We start from the raw sequence: 13,165 nt of genomic DNA on the forward strand, positions 1-13,165 counted from the left end.
GGAAGGAAACAAAAGAAGAGGGGAAAAGAGAGGATGGAAGTTAAAGACGAGAAGGATATTTCTTAGATACAACGTGATCTGTGACACAAGTTTTCGAGCCTCGATCTGAGCAGTGTTAATACAACTGTTTCGTTGCACAACAAGCTTCGCGTATTTGCTTCAGTATGAAACATACCTTTTGTGCGTGTATGTGGGCGCTCTTGCGTAATTGAATTATTATTAACAATACGTGCAGGTTACGAGTTATACGCTATTAGCTCAATGTAGAATATATTCTGTCGTACAATAGCTTAGTTATATATTACTATTGTCTATGTTATTATCTATATTGCTATTATTATTACACATAGCTTGGTTATGAACAAAACAGATGAGATTGTACATGTAAATTTTATAAATTCCAGCGAGCAATTACTCCATATGACGTTAAACAGAGAAATCTATAACCAATAACTTGTTGTTTGCCAATTTAGTAATATCGTTAATTGGTCAATTATTGCGCAAGACGTAATCAAAACACTACTACGAGTCAATCTCTATTTCATATCACGAGGAACATATTCCCAAAGCATAGATATTCGATGAAAAACCAAGAGCAACAACGTGCAGTTCTTAAAACACGTAACACAACGCGAAACACAAATGAGACGATAGGATGCAAACGAACAGACGATCTCTTGGAAGAAAGAGAGAAATTTGAAAATAAAAGCTCGCGGCTGAGGAGGTAGGAGGTTTTGGAAGCAACGCGGAGAGGGTCGAAATTGAATTAATATGCATAGCCATGCGAGGTCCGGTTTGGAGAGCGACGGTGATGGAACGACGAAATCTATCTCCGACGCGCGTCCCGGTGGCCGGAGAACAAACCTGTAATTTGTCAGAGTGGCGGTCTCTAAGCCCCGGCATTATAATTTACGCCTATGCAGAGAGCAAACTAGAAAGGAGAAGGGTCGACAGCCTCGGACAACACGTACTTGGTTGGCCCTATACCGCGAAATCGATTGACTTTCAGATTATTGTAGAGTGTAGACAAGTAGATAGCATTCATTGTTCGTAGAAATAGGTAAAAAATGTCGCTACGTACTTTGTGGGTTGTTCGCAAATTCAAGGGATTCTCGTGTAACAACGACAAAAGCGAGTGATTTCCACGAGCCTTTTTAGATTAGCTAATTGGTTATATGGGACCTTTGTAGACCATTTTGGGACATAGATAAAATAGTCTCGGAGTAAAAATCTAATTTTTTTATTTCAGTTCTTTTTATCGTACATGATACAAGCCTTGTGATAGTCTTTAACAATGTGAGCATTGTGGCGTGCAATATAATATCTGTCACAACCATTAGAATGGAGAAGTTAAGAAATTTTCTTACAGTCAGATAGTTTACGCTGGGACTGAATCTATTTTTGAAAGGAAAACATGGAAAATTGGAAAGCGCCAGAGTTTAGAAGAAAAATTGAATATAAAGTTATTCGGATCTACGTATATACATCGATGCAAGTTTCATCAGTTTGTTCTTATGGTGTCTGCTACGAGAACCATACACGCATTTCGTACCAATCAGTTGAAAAAACGAATTGTCTCTATCATTTAAATGTTCGATATAAAAAAACGCCTACATATTCGAAACTATTCGCTCGATCCTATTAAAAGTTTGCTCGTCGTAAGTCTCGAATCGAGCCATCCTCGCTTTCGTTTCACTCTCCGCGAAACTCAGCGAAAAGATCGTTCTCTTGTTAATCTCGTTACATCGAGTTTTTCCTCTTTTTTTGCGGTAAAAATCCCAACGAACAGAAAGCTCGGTACAGCGACGAGTCGTTAAATCGTTCCTTTCTTCGCCAAGAAGAATTTGTCATGTTTCCTCCCGTTGCTTGCCGCTGCTTTAAGCCACTTCTTCTTAAACTTCTCTGGAAAGAACGCAACTCTCGACGAATCGGGAAAGATAGGAGCGAGAAAAAAAGATGGGAAATCCTCGAGGGACGAAACCAGGAGAAAAAGATAAAAATCTCGCGAACGGCGGAACGCATCCGTTAAATTACAATGGGCACGTCGTCGTCGCGTTACAATGTTTTCCTTGGAGCGTGCGTGGAAAGAGAGAGGAAGCGTATCATAAGTTACCGTGTGTGACAGAGGGACTGGTGACGTCGGTTCAGTCCATATTTCATGCTTTTGTTCGATTCTGTCGGGCATTATTTTAGGTTATGTCGAGAAATGCTTTCTGGATCGCGGTTTACCGTTCTCTTCCTCTTGCCACTTCATCCTATTCCCCAACTTTCTCTCCCTTTTTCTTTTTTTCACTCCCTCTCTGTCTCCCCTCCTCTCTCTCCTCGTCTCTACCCATAGCCAATAACCAAAGAGGGAGAAATATGTGGAGTTTCCTGGCCAACCTCACGAGGGCTCTAATGTAAGCCCCTTGTTCGAGGTACGATTTCGTGCTGTACCATCGACACTCGACCTTGTTTGCCCTTTTCCATGTCTCCGCTTGGACAAATAATATCGAAAGACCCGCGAGAACTACTTAATTCCGAAGTACACATCGTACACATCGTACGAAAGATGCTTGAGGAAGATCGATATAAGCCGATTTTGTCTCTTGTTTAGGATCGTTTAAAACAATAACGTCGTCATTTTTGTAAGGGATCGAGACACGAGAGGGAATCTTCCGATGTTTTTAATTCACGCCCAGTAGGACGACAAGCATCGTGCATTTTGAACGGAAACACTGATACAAATTGTACGTACGATTAATTCATGCCTGGTTCGTCCTGATATTTATCAGTTTCGAAAATAGAAATAACGTTAGTACACAGTTTATCGATGAGTTTTGCGAGAAAACTTCCACGATCTCTGTCACTCTAATATACTTCAGGTAAATCATGCTCTCGCGGTAGGTACATTTGGTCGCATCAATCTGAGAACATGGATGATGCTACAGCCTTCTTTCGCGTGCTCGATCCGAATCATTCGATCCATTCATGTACCTTTATCGGTGAAAAAACTATCGATCACTTGATAAGAGCAACCCCATAATTCTCATTCCTCCAGATGTGAATGATCGATAGCGAAGGCAAGCGTGCTGCATCCTGAAGATTATCCTTAGTTGACGAGTTGAATTCTTTCCAGTAATCAATTTCCACCACTAAGTGGAGTACTTTCCATACAAATCTTCGCGTGGCTGAATCCTCGCAGCATAAATCAAACTGATTTTATCCCGTTCGGACGAGGGGGGTCGACTTTAACGACACACGTCGTTCGGAATCGTCGCGAAGGTTGCCCGCGTGTCATTCTTGTCGGTCGTTTAACAGCGGCGATAAAACACGTTCCACCTATCCCTTTCTACCTTCAACCGTCTCTCCTCTGTTCGTAAACGGTCGAAACCTTCTCTTACCATGGTTGCACATGGCTTATAAGAGCGCGTGCCACTTTAAAGCATTTCTGCCGATATAAGGGGTTGACTTATGGCTCGCGCGATTCCCCCGAAAAACGACGGAGACGCCAAGATTGCGAGAACCGAGATACCAGCACCAACGAAGAAAAGAACCGAAAAGAAAAAGAAAGAAAGAACGAGAAAGCCAAGTATGAAGCATACGAAGCAGGCTGAGAGAAGAGAAGAAAAGAAGAGAACTAGAAAGAGGGAGAAGAGGAGAGACATACGCGGTGGCGTCTCGACCGGGACGACCGGGATATTGCATTGTGTTTTCTTTCGGGACAAATGATTTACCGTGTTTCCCCTTATATTGCCGCGAGCTACTACAGCCCCGCAAAAACACGTAAGGGGTTGCGAGAGTCACCGTGAATCGGCGACGGGGCCACGAAGCGCAAGGGGATACCGTTGGTTGAACAAGAGAAAGAAAGAGAGAGAGAGAGAGAGATCGAAATAGAGGCGGACGGAAAGCAAACCGTACGATATGGGAGGTATTACATATTTATGGGCTTCTGGTACGGGCACGGAAGCAAATTTCAGGCAAATCTTGCTGGAAATAACGTTAGAGCCATTGGGACGTAAGGCCGCACCGTTTTCGTAGACGACGAATATCGGCGTGGTCTCGAATATTATTTTCCTTCGGGGGTGGCCGAGATTCCCACTATTTTTACGCGTACGATCCTTCGTCGGCTTGTTTATCGTTTATTAAAATCCAATATTTGAATATTTCTTTCTGCCTGGCGCGAGAAATCGTGCCCTCGTGTCGTGGATTCTCATCTCGTTGATTGTTTACAATGTTCAGATTAGTATAGCCTTTTTCTGTATATAATTGGAATATTTCTTCGCGAGGTATTTTATTGACGATTTCTCTACGCTTTTCCTATGTCTCAATAATATATTATTTATCATATAATTCTCCAAAAACTATATACAAGATGTCCTGTTTCTCACATTCGGTTGCAAGTAAATATTCTCGAAAAGCGTTTGGAAACTCGCGAGTCAGCAGACAGCGAGGGAAACTCATCGAGAAGTCCGCGAATTAATCGCAGTGCAGGAAAGTTAACTCATAGGGAATTCTACCGGGCGTATCTACCAGCCAGGCTCATAGAGAATTCTATGGGGCAAATTTGCAGGAAATAACAAGCTACCGGTAGCAATCATGCAAATTAGCATTCGGTGATACATTATTCGTTTCCCATCGAAGCTACCGCGTCCTTGTCTTCGAAGGAGGGGTGTAGCCTTCAAGAGGGTGGCAATTATCGTTTCTTTGTTCGTTGAGTGGTGCTCGCGAACGATCGCGAACTGTGTTCGTGAACATTATCGTTAATAGCGCCATTAACGTGAGATATCGTCGCGGATATTCGTCGAAGTAACCGGAAGGAGTTAACCTCTATTCCGTGGCGGACAGTGGAACTCGATGGACTGTCGACTTCCGATTTCTTTCGGCGATATTTTATGCGTGGGTCGGAGAACGACCCTAGGGGAGCGAGCACGACTGACCGGCGAATTATTGAATATTGAGCAGAGCCACTTCTTCATGATCGTTGGGAATCGAGGGAACGGGAAACAATGGCTAGCTCGTGATCGTAACTATCATTTCGGAAAACAGCCACCCCAGACACCGTGTTCCATAGAAAACTCGTAAACCGGTGGCCACCCGCAGCGAGACAAATTTTTATTAAGCCGATGCAGCGTGACGGGTGCTTTGTCGGTGATTAGAAGTTTAACGAGGGGCTGGATAAGGGTGGATCGAAGTTAATTAAGCTTGTATTTAAAGGAAATTTGTACTAATTTAAGTTCTCGAAGTCTCGGTATCAAATATTCCGATTTAATGTTTTAAGTCTAAACAGAAATTCAATATCATCATCATTCGATATATCATATAAATCATATAAATGTTAAATATCGTTCCACTGAATATCGTTCATTAATAAAATAGACAATTGATCCTTTAAATACTTTTGTGAAAATACCTTTGTACGTGTGTGTGTCAAATATTTTCAAGTTCGTTCCAAGCTTTCCGATATAACGAAGATAGTCGTATCTCGTAACAGGGAAAACACTAGTGAAATTTCAAAATGTTTCGTATAATGCACATAATATATTCGTAAAAGGTGTCTGCGAATGTTTGAATACTTTCGTGAGCCTGTGTAGTTGGGAAAGCCTATCAGGGTTGCGAACCTTGGCGACCGAGTAATTTTCGATTGCCAAGACGAAACGACGGATGAATAAGTAAGAAGATATCGAGCCTGCAGCAGTTTGCGATCACTTTGTAGTCGGATCGACTATCTTCGTCTCCTTGTGGATGCGTAGCAGCTACGGTCGAAAAGGGGTTGTTCGGGCTGGCTTTCCACGGAATGTCCTGGTTCGCCGTGGTTAGAGGCGACTGGATACACTGGCACGGGATTTCGCGAGCAATTACGTGATTAAGACGCCTCCGGCTCTGCTTCGGGTCTACTAAGTACGTACTTAGGTCTGATCCGTTACAGTGCTAACTGGCTGTCTCTCCTACCATCTTGTTTCTCCCTTACCGTCGACTGTATCGTTTCTTGTCCTACTCTGCTGGTACGTGTATTTCATGACGAACGTTTACCCCGTCGGCCCTTCTTCGTGAATTTCGTCGCTTTTGAAAATAGAACCACGGATCGTGATCAGCTAACTGAACCACGCAACTTTGCATAGCAACGGCAGTCTCATTTACCATAGAAAACATTTCGTGGATAGTTTTATAAAAATCTGAACAAGTTATATATTTATGCTAATCTACATTGTTCAATATCTGCAACTGAAGGATCGTTTTCTATGTTACTTTGATTTTTAAACTAATTTTTGGTAACATACGCGTTTCTACACTTTTTTAATGATTATATTTTTCTTAGTGATATCACAGGACGACAAAGTCCCAACTTAGTTCGGTTAAGTGCTACAACTGATACAAATAAAGTGCCGTCTAAATCTGACACTCGAGTTATTTCATCTCCTCCACCTTGAACGTTAAGTCATTCGAGGTACGCGATATCGACCGATCGGTTTGACCTGACCGATTGCTCTTTAGTCGATAATAGGCAACAACCTTCAAAGGGATTGTTCATCAAGTAATCTCTGTTGCACATTTTGTTGACTTTAACTAATTTACAGTAATCAAATTCTCATAGTAGACCGCGGATTTGTACAAATTTATCAGATTACATTTAGTAAGTAAAACAATTGAAGAATGCTTGTAAGAAACAACTTAAAATGTCCAAGAAACAATTTTTCCAGGAGGAACAGGAAGCTTATGCATTAAGGAAGTTCAAGTTCATGGAAAATATAAACTATATGTGCCTGTATGTTCCGTTTCTTAATTGTAAAGAAACCTCAATTTTCATTTAGACTTTGGATAGTTGGCACAGACAAAAACTAAGAAATCATTAACCGACGTTTATTGGCACTTAGATTTCTCTCTATGTCTTCTGACATTTCTAATAACTAGTTAGAGAGGGAAATTGCATTTAAATTCTATACCAGAACATTCTCATTCGTACCTAACACATTTTCCTATAGAAAGACCAAATTGTTAAATTACAACGTTTTCTATAAGCACTCTCCGATGGATCTATCTAGGTTCAATTTGAAAATACCTGATATAATTTCTCCGATAGCATTACAATGGTCCTTTTATTGCCACAACTATAAAGTCGTGTTTCATCCTTCCTTCTCCATGAATCTATACAACAGACCATCCGTAGAGAGGCTCACGAGGAATTAAAAACGACGGATGTCGCGTCCATCCTAGCTTTTATCTCCGGTCGCGACGTGTCGCGTACACTTTATGGCCTCGTGAAAGAAGTCCTCGTCGCGTTAGATATTCATTAGGAAGGACGAACAACGTGGTCCCTCTAGTCGTTACGAAAAGACGCGGGCGAGTTGGTTGTCTATAATAAAAAAAAAAAAAAACAATAATTGGCTGGAGTAACGCGGCGGATTTAAAAGCATTTTACGACGCTCTTAATTAACCCGGAAATCACAATACGAGGCACAGCGACGTCGTTGGCGTTTCTGTTTGACGGAAAGCCTCGATTCTAACACGCGTTTTACGTTTTAATAAAATACTCTTCTTTAATTATTTGCGCGACTCGTTTCGGCTGTTTCAGCCTAGCTTTTACGCTCGTGCTCTCCTCTTGACGCACTTGTTACGCGCTCCATGTTGCTCCCTAAGCTTTCACGTTGATTCGCTCGTTTTCCTGCGAAAGCAACGTCGTAAAGCAAGGATTAAAACTGCCTGGTCTTCTGTGTATCGATGAAATAGTAACAAAATGTGCGTGGAGCGCTTCGTACAGTGCTAGATACGATTACGTATGTATTTATGCATTTCAGTCTGATGGTGTAGAAATTGAACTTGGTTTTACATAAACTACAGACGCAAATCATAAGATACGAAGACACGAAACGTAAAACTCGCAGTAAAACAACATGCAAATATCTCGTCTATGGTTATCTTTCTTCTGTATCTCAGAATACTTTGTATAAACCTTCTCCCTGTTATACCAGCACGATTATGTTTCAAGCTGTTGGAAGGTAGCTGCAATTTCCGAAATCCAATCGTACACAGGATCTTCGAATATTCAAATTTGAATTTTCAAATCCGAGTTCAGACTCGCCTAACCTTTCAATGGACATTCGGGATATTTCACACAAGTGAATTACCGCGAATAAATAAATATTCTCGAGTGTAAATTTTCAAGCACGACAAGTTCGATCACTTTTTCTACAATAATCGTTGTTTTTTTTACTATCCACATAAAAAAGTTTTCTTACGTTCGATCATCGGAAATTCGAGGCTCACCGTAGGTCATAACCAAACCATAATCTCAGACATGAAAAGAGGAGGATTAGAGAACCAACTATCTTTATTGCTGAGAGCGTTTAGTAAAAATCTCAAGCATAATCTCGACGAAATAGGATAGCTATAAAGCGTGGAGTGTATCAAGGAAGGAATCAGCGTGTTCCACCCTCTTTCTTCCAACGATTTCGACGCGTCGAACCACTCGAAGCGCCTAAGGGGTATATGACGCGTGGCATGGTGTGAACGAGGCCTCATTTGAATCCGAATGGAGACGATTTTCGCAGAAGAGGTTGTCAGTGAAATGGCAGGCCGCGAGAGGGAAGAAAGAAAGCAACGTAGAACGAACAGAGAGGACGAGAGAAACGGTTCACTCTACTTTCTGGCATAACGACGATGCCAGCAATATGTCACCGACAGATATTCCCGTTGGTATTTCAGAGAGTGCGAACTATCGACCGGAAGCTCATGTATTTCCGTTTCTATATTGCATCGGGCTCACTTGGATTCCCTTTCACCGAACCGTTTTTTCTTTCCCTCCCTTTCCTTTCTTCTTTATTCTTATTCTTGTTCTTCTTTTTCGCGATCCTTCGTTCCGAGGAAACGCTGAGTTCGCGTTTGCCAGTACGCCTCAGTCGAGGTTCTCTATTTCTTAGAGATAAAAGTAAACATCGAATTGGAAGTTTTATTTTTACGAGAGAAAGAAGTATGTACATTGATCTTTTTCCTGTTTTTCTTGTTTGAAGAAACTGTGATTTCTAACACGTACGGAATATAGAACAGATAATCGCCTGTGACTTAACGATATCGATAAAGTACACTAAAATATTGCAAATGTTAACGAACAAATGTCCAAATGGATCACACAGATGCAACGCATCTTTTATGAATTTTCTTAAACTGTGTCTCTTCCTCTTTCAGTCTTTCGAATGCTCTGAAGAAGATTTCGCAAAATAGCAGATTAGAATGTTGAATTACGTATCGTATGTGTATCATTACGATACAAACGATTCACAAATCGATACGGTCCTTTCAAGAAGTCACTTAGTCCATCCTTCCTTACAATTTATCTGAAGGTTCGTTTCATTTCATCGGCTTACATTATCGCTGAGAAGCCGCGGGGCAAGGTGGCGGATTAAGTCGCAGAAAAGCAACAGCTCGAAGCGTCGGTCGAATGTCGCTGTTCGACTATTAGCACTTCCTCCCTCTCACAACCTTCCATCCACTGTTTCGCTGGCGGGGTTATTATCCTGCCGATTTCATAACATCCTTCGAAGTCGACGCTTCCTTCGGTATTCCTCTCTTCTCGTCGTTTCCCCTCCTCTTCCGGGACACTAGAACGCCGACACTCGCGCTCCATTAAAGTAATGAAGGCACTGTTGCCTCTGTCTTCGTCTGTCCTAGTCGCATGACGCTACGGACACCAAAGGGTTTCCTTCCAAGGAATTTATTCCGCGTCGGGGGGCTGTTAAACTCAAAACAAACCCAGGCCAACCCATCGTCTTAGCCCTTTCTCATTTTCCGTGGCTCGCGCCTCTGCGCCTTATCCGTCGACGCGGTCGTATCGTCGCCGTGCTCGACGACGTTTCTTCGTTCGTTGTCGTCGTCGTCACGCCGCGAGAAAGACTTTATCGTTTCGCCTGCTTTGCATCCAGGGTATTAAGCCCACGCTGACGACCGGGTATTATTCTTAAACTGCGACGCTCGCGGCTCTTCCAGTCCCTCGATTACCCTCTAATTCTAATTTGACGTTTTCCAACCTACCAGCCACCGGTACTTTCGCCTTTCATAAAAACCGGAGACGAGACTTCTGGTTATTTCTTGCTTACCGCGAAACTGGAACGACTGTTGCTTTTATTTTCCGAGACTGGTTGTCGGTGTCCTTCCGCGCTGGTAATTGCTTCCTTGGAAATTTGCTGATTATCTTCTGCGATGCCAGTGTTGTGCAGGTGTGCAGCGGCTGTTTGATTAACCAAGAGTAGAAGGTGAGGTATTTCAGGATGTATTTGTCCGAGGTTTGTTTGAGAATTAGCTTTTTTGAGAGTAATTGGAACAGGTCATTGACAAATCGTTCCTTGCGTACATTTTTTCGTTTTGTCGTCTTTAAATAAACAAGTTCCTAGTTCCAGTGACCGCTTATAATAGAATTATTCTGTTTCGCAATAAAAAGCTCGTCTGACGATCGTAAAAGAACGATGGTAAACACGATAATAGACGAAGAGCGTGACTCACCAACGTCGATGTTACTCACTTCCTGTATGTGACTGTACGTCTTCGAGTCTTAATTTGTCAACCAGGAATCAGTTCATGAAAAACGTATGGAGCAGATCGAAGGATCTCGCGGTTCACGTGTACCGATGAATGTAGGCCCGACGTTGGCCATATGTCGCGTGGGTCGCGTGCCTTCACGAGTGGCCATTCGGTGGCTCAGTAATTACGTGCTCGAGGAATAATGAACGACTAATATTGTCGTCCTACCTCCATTCCCGTCTCCTTTCTTCGTCGGTCACGACTTATCGACCTTTCGTTTTGTTGGCTTTTCAGCCGGTTCGTAGCCACGCACGAGTCCTTTGATTCAACTCACGCGTACATGTATACTATATATGTATATCTTTTTTCTACTTTCTTCTTCTCCTCCTTCTCCAATTCATTTTGTATTTTTGTTTATTATTTCCTCTGCCCATTGTCTCGACAACATTTTGTCGTCGTACAGGGGAACAATCGATCTGCCGTGTTGCATTCGCGTTGCACCCTGCCCTCACCCCTCGTGCAAACGAAGATAAGGATCTCTGTCGGACAGGTGAGGCGTGGGAAGCTGAGGCCAGAAGCCGAGGGTTCGAATTCTCTCCACGTCCCTCAAACCTTCTGACAGCCTCCTACAAATAATTAAACTCTTTGTCGTTAGGTTCACCCCTTTCTATTCGGCTGGGCCGGCCCTCTCGATTACTATGGATTCTTTCGACTCTGAATTGCGAAACAGTCAGCTCGAGTGAACGCACGCCATCTCGACACTCTGAACGCTTTGCTATGCTACTTGTTACGGTCCATGCTGGTGAAATATTTTCTGCGGTGAAATTAATTACTATTGCGTTAAGGATGACTTTTCGTTCTTTCTTTTGGTTCTTCGAACTACGATACGAGCAAGTTCTTCCAGCGTGGTTACAGTAGATCGCTGCACTTGTGATCTGTGCGAATGAAATTTCTTCTTTCCAGAAGAAATTGAGAATTCTCTTAAGGTAGTTCGAATTACAATTTTATTTGCATTGATCGAAGCGGTTGTTCGTACAAATTCACTGATTCTCCGTTTAGAATTTTGCGCTCGTACATCAGGAGTTCGAGTAAGTAAATTCAATCGGCGGAAGCCAGATGCTAACTAAAACTTTGCTCGAATAAATAAGGTTCATATAAACACAAATCACTACGATAAATTACTTGAAGTAACCCGAACCAAACTATACCTGTGCTACGCTAAATCTTTGTACCAAGCTCACTCCGCTATTCATTCTTAAACTCTCATACTTCCATCTCCGGTAGATTACCTTTTCGTTTCGCACAGGTACCAAAGCCACATAATTAATTAAACTTGCCTAAACTTTCCAAGACGGTACTGGTGTGTCGTTTGATTTGCGATTCGCGACTAGCCGATAGACTTTCACCGCGATACAGAGTGGAAGTCGCGACCGCGTGCAGTTCTCTTCTTTCGTCGGTGAAGAACCAAAGGATAAAAGAGAGGGAGAGAGAGAGAGAGAGAGAGAGAGAGAGAGTGAAAGAGAGAGCAAGGGGAGGGTTCTAATTAATGGGCGGCACTGTGCTTGACATGTTTACTCTGGGCGCAACCCCTTGAGCCTTCTCTCTCTATTCTTTTTCAGCGAGGGCGATACAATCCTTGCCCCTCCGTCTTACTTGCCTCCGCCTCTTTCACCTTCCCGTTTCACCCCTCCTCCTCCTCCTCCTCCTCCTCCTCCTCCTCCTCCTCCTCTTCTTCCTCTTTCCTTCTTCCTCTCGCTCTGTTTGTTTTTCTCTCCTTTTTCTTCTTTTTCCTTCCCCTCTTTCTCTTTTTTCTTTTTTTATTTCCACGAGTTTAGTCAAAAGCAGCACGCAAATACTCGCGCGCTCGACGAGCGACCAATTATGCTGACCGAAGAGCGTCGGCGAGAAACTTTAGAGTTCTGATTAAACACGGTGCCTCTAATGGATGGTGCTTCCAGCTGGAGGAGCTGGAAACACGTCATCCGGCAGATCGATCAACGCGACTACGTCGCACGGCTACGAGTTAAGTACGAAATGTAGCACTTTGCTCGGCCGCTTTTATATTTATGGGCTCGGTGACTCGGTGCAACGCGTTCGCGTCGAGGTAAATCGTTGAAAAGGAGCTGCTGCCTGCTCTTGCGAGCTTTCCACTCCTTCCTCTCTGTCTCCTTTACTCCCTTTTCTATTCCTCTTTGTGAATGCTGCGTGTTTCGTGCGATGAACGCGATGAAACGTAATTTCTGCTGAATATCCGATACCTTTTTTATTTTTTACCTTTTAATCCTCTGCGATAGTTCCTGTATCGTTGCAACGATAGGTTTTCTTCGGGTTTTTTTTTGCGTGGAAAGAAATTACGTAGGATTAAGAGCGAAATGTTTGCGATTGGGATTTTCAAAGGATGACGTGCGATATATTTTAACTCGTGTTATCTCTTTTATTCTAGTTTCTAACTAGAAAAGCTATATTATATATAAAAAAATATTTAAAACTGTAATACTGATATTCACATTTATGAGCGTAAGCGTTACCATTGTGGCGACGACGAATGTTGCAGTTTCAGGGAAATTGCTGCAATAAATGGTGCACGTAAATCGCGACGAAAACGTTGAAGAAACCTTAAGAGAAGTAAAAGCAAAAAGCAAAGATAGAAATCGACGCGGGGTTCGTTTGCATG

Source organism: Bombus bifarius, unplaced genomic scaffold (genome assembly GCF_011952205.1).
Source record: "Bombus bifarius isolate JDL3187 unplaced genomic scaffold, Bbif_JDL3187 scf7180000008008, whole genome shotgun sequence".
NCBI lineage: Eukaryota > Metazoa > Arthropoda > Insecta > Hymenoptera > Apidae > Bombus > Bombus bifarius.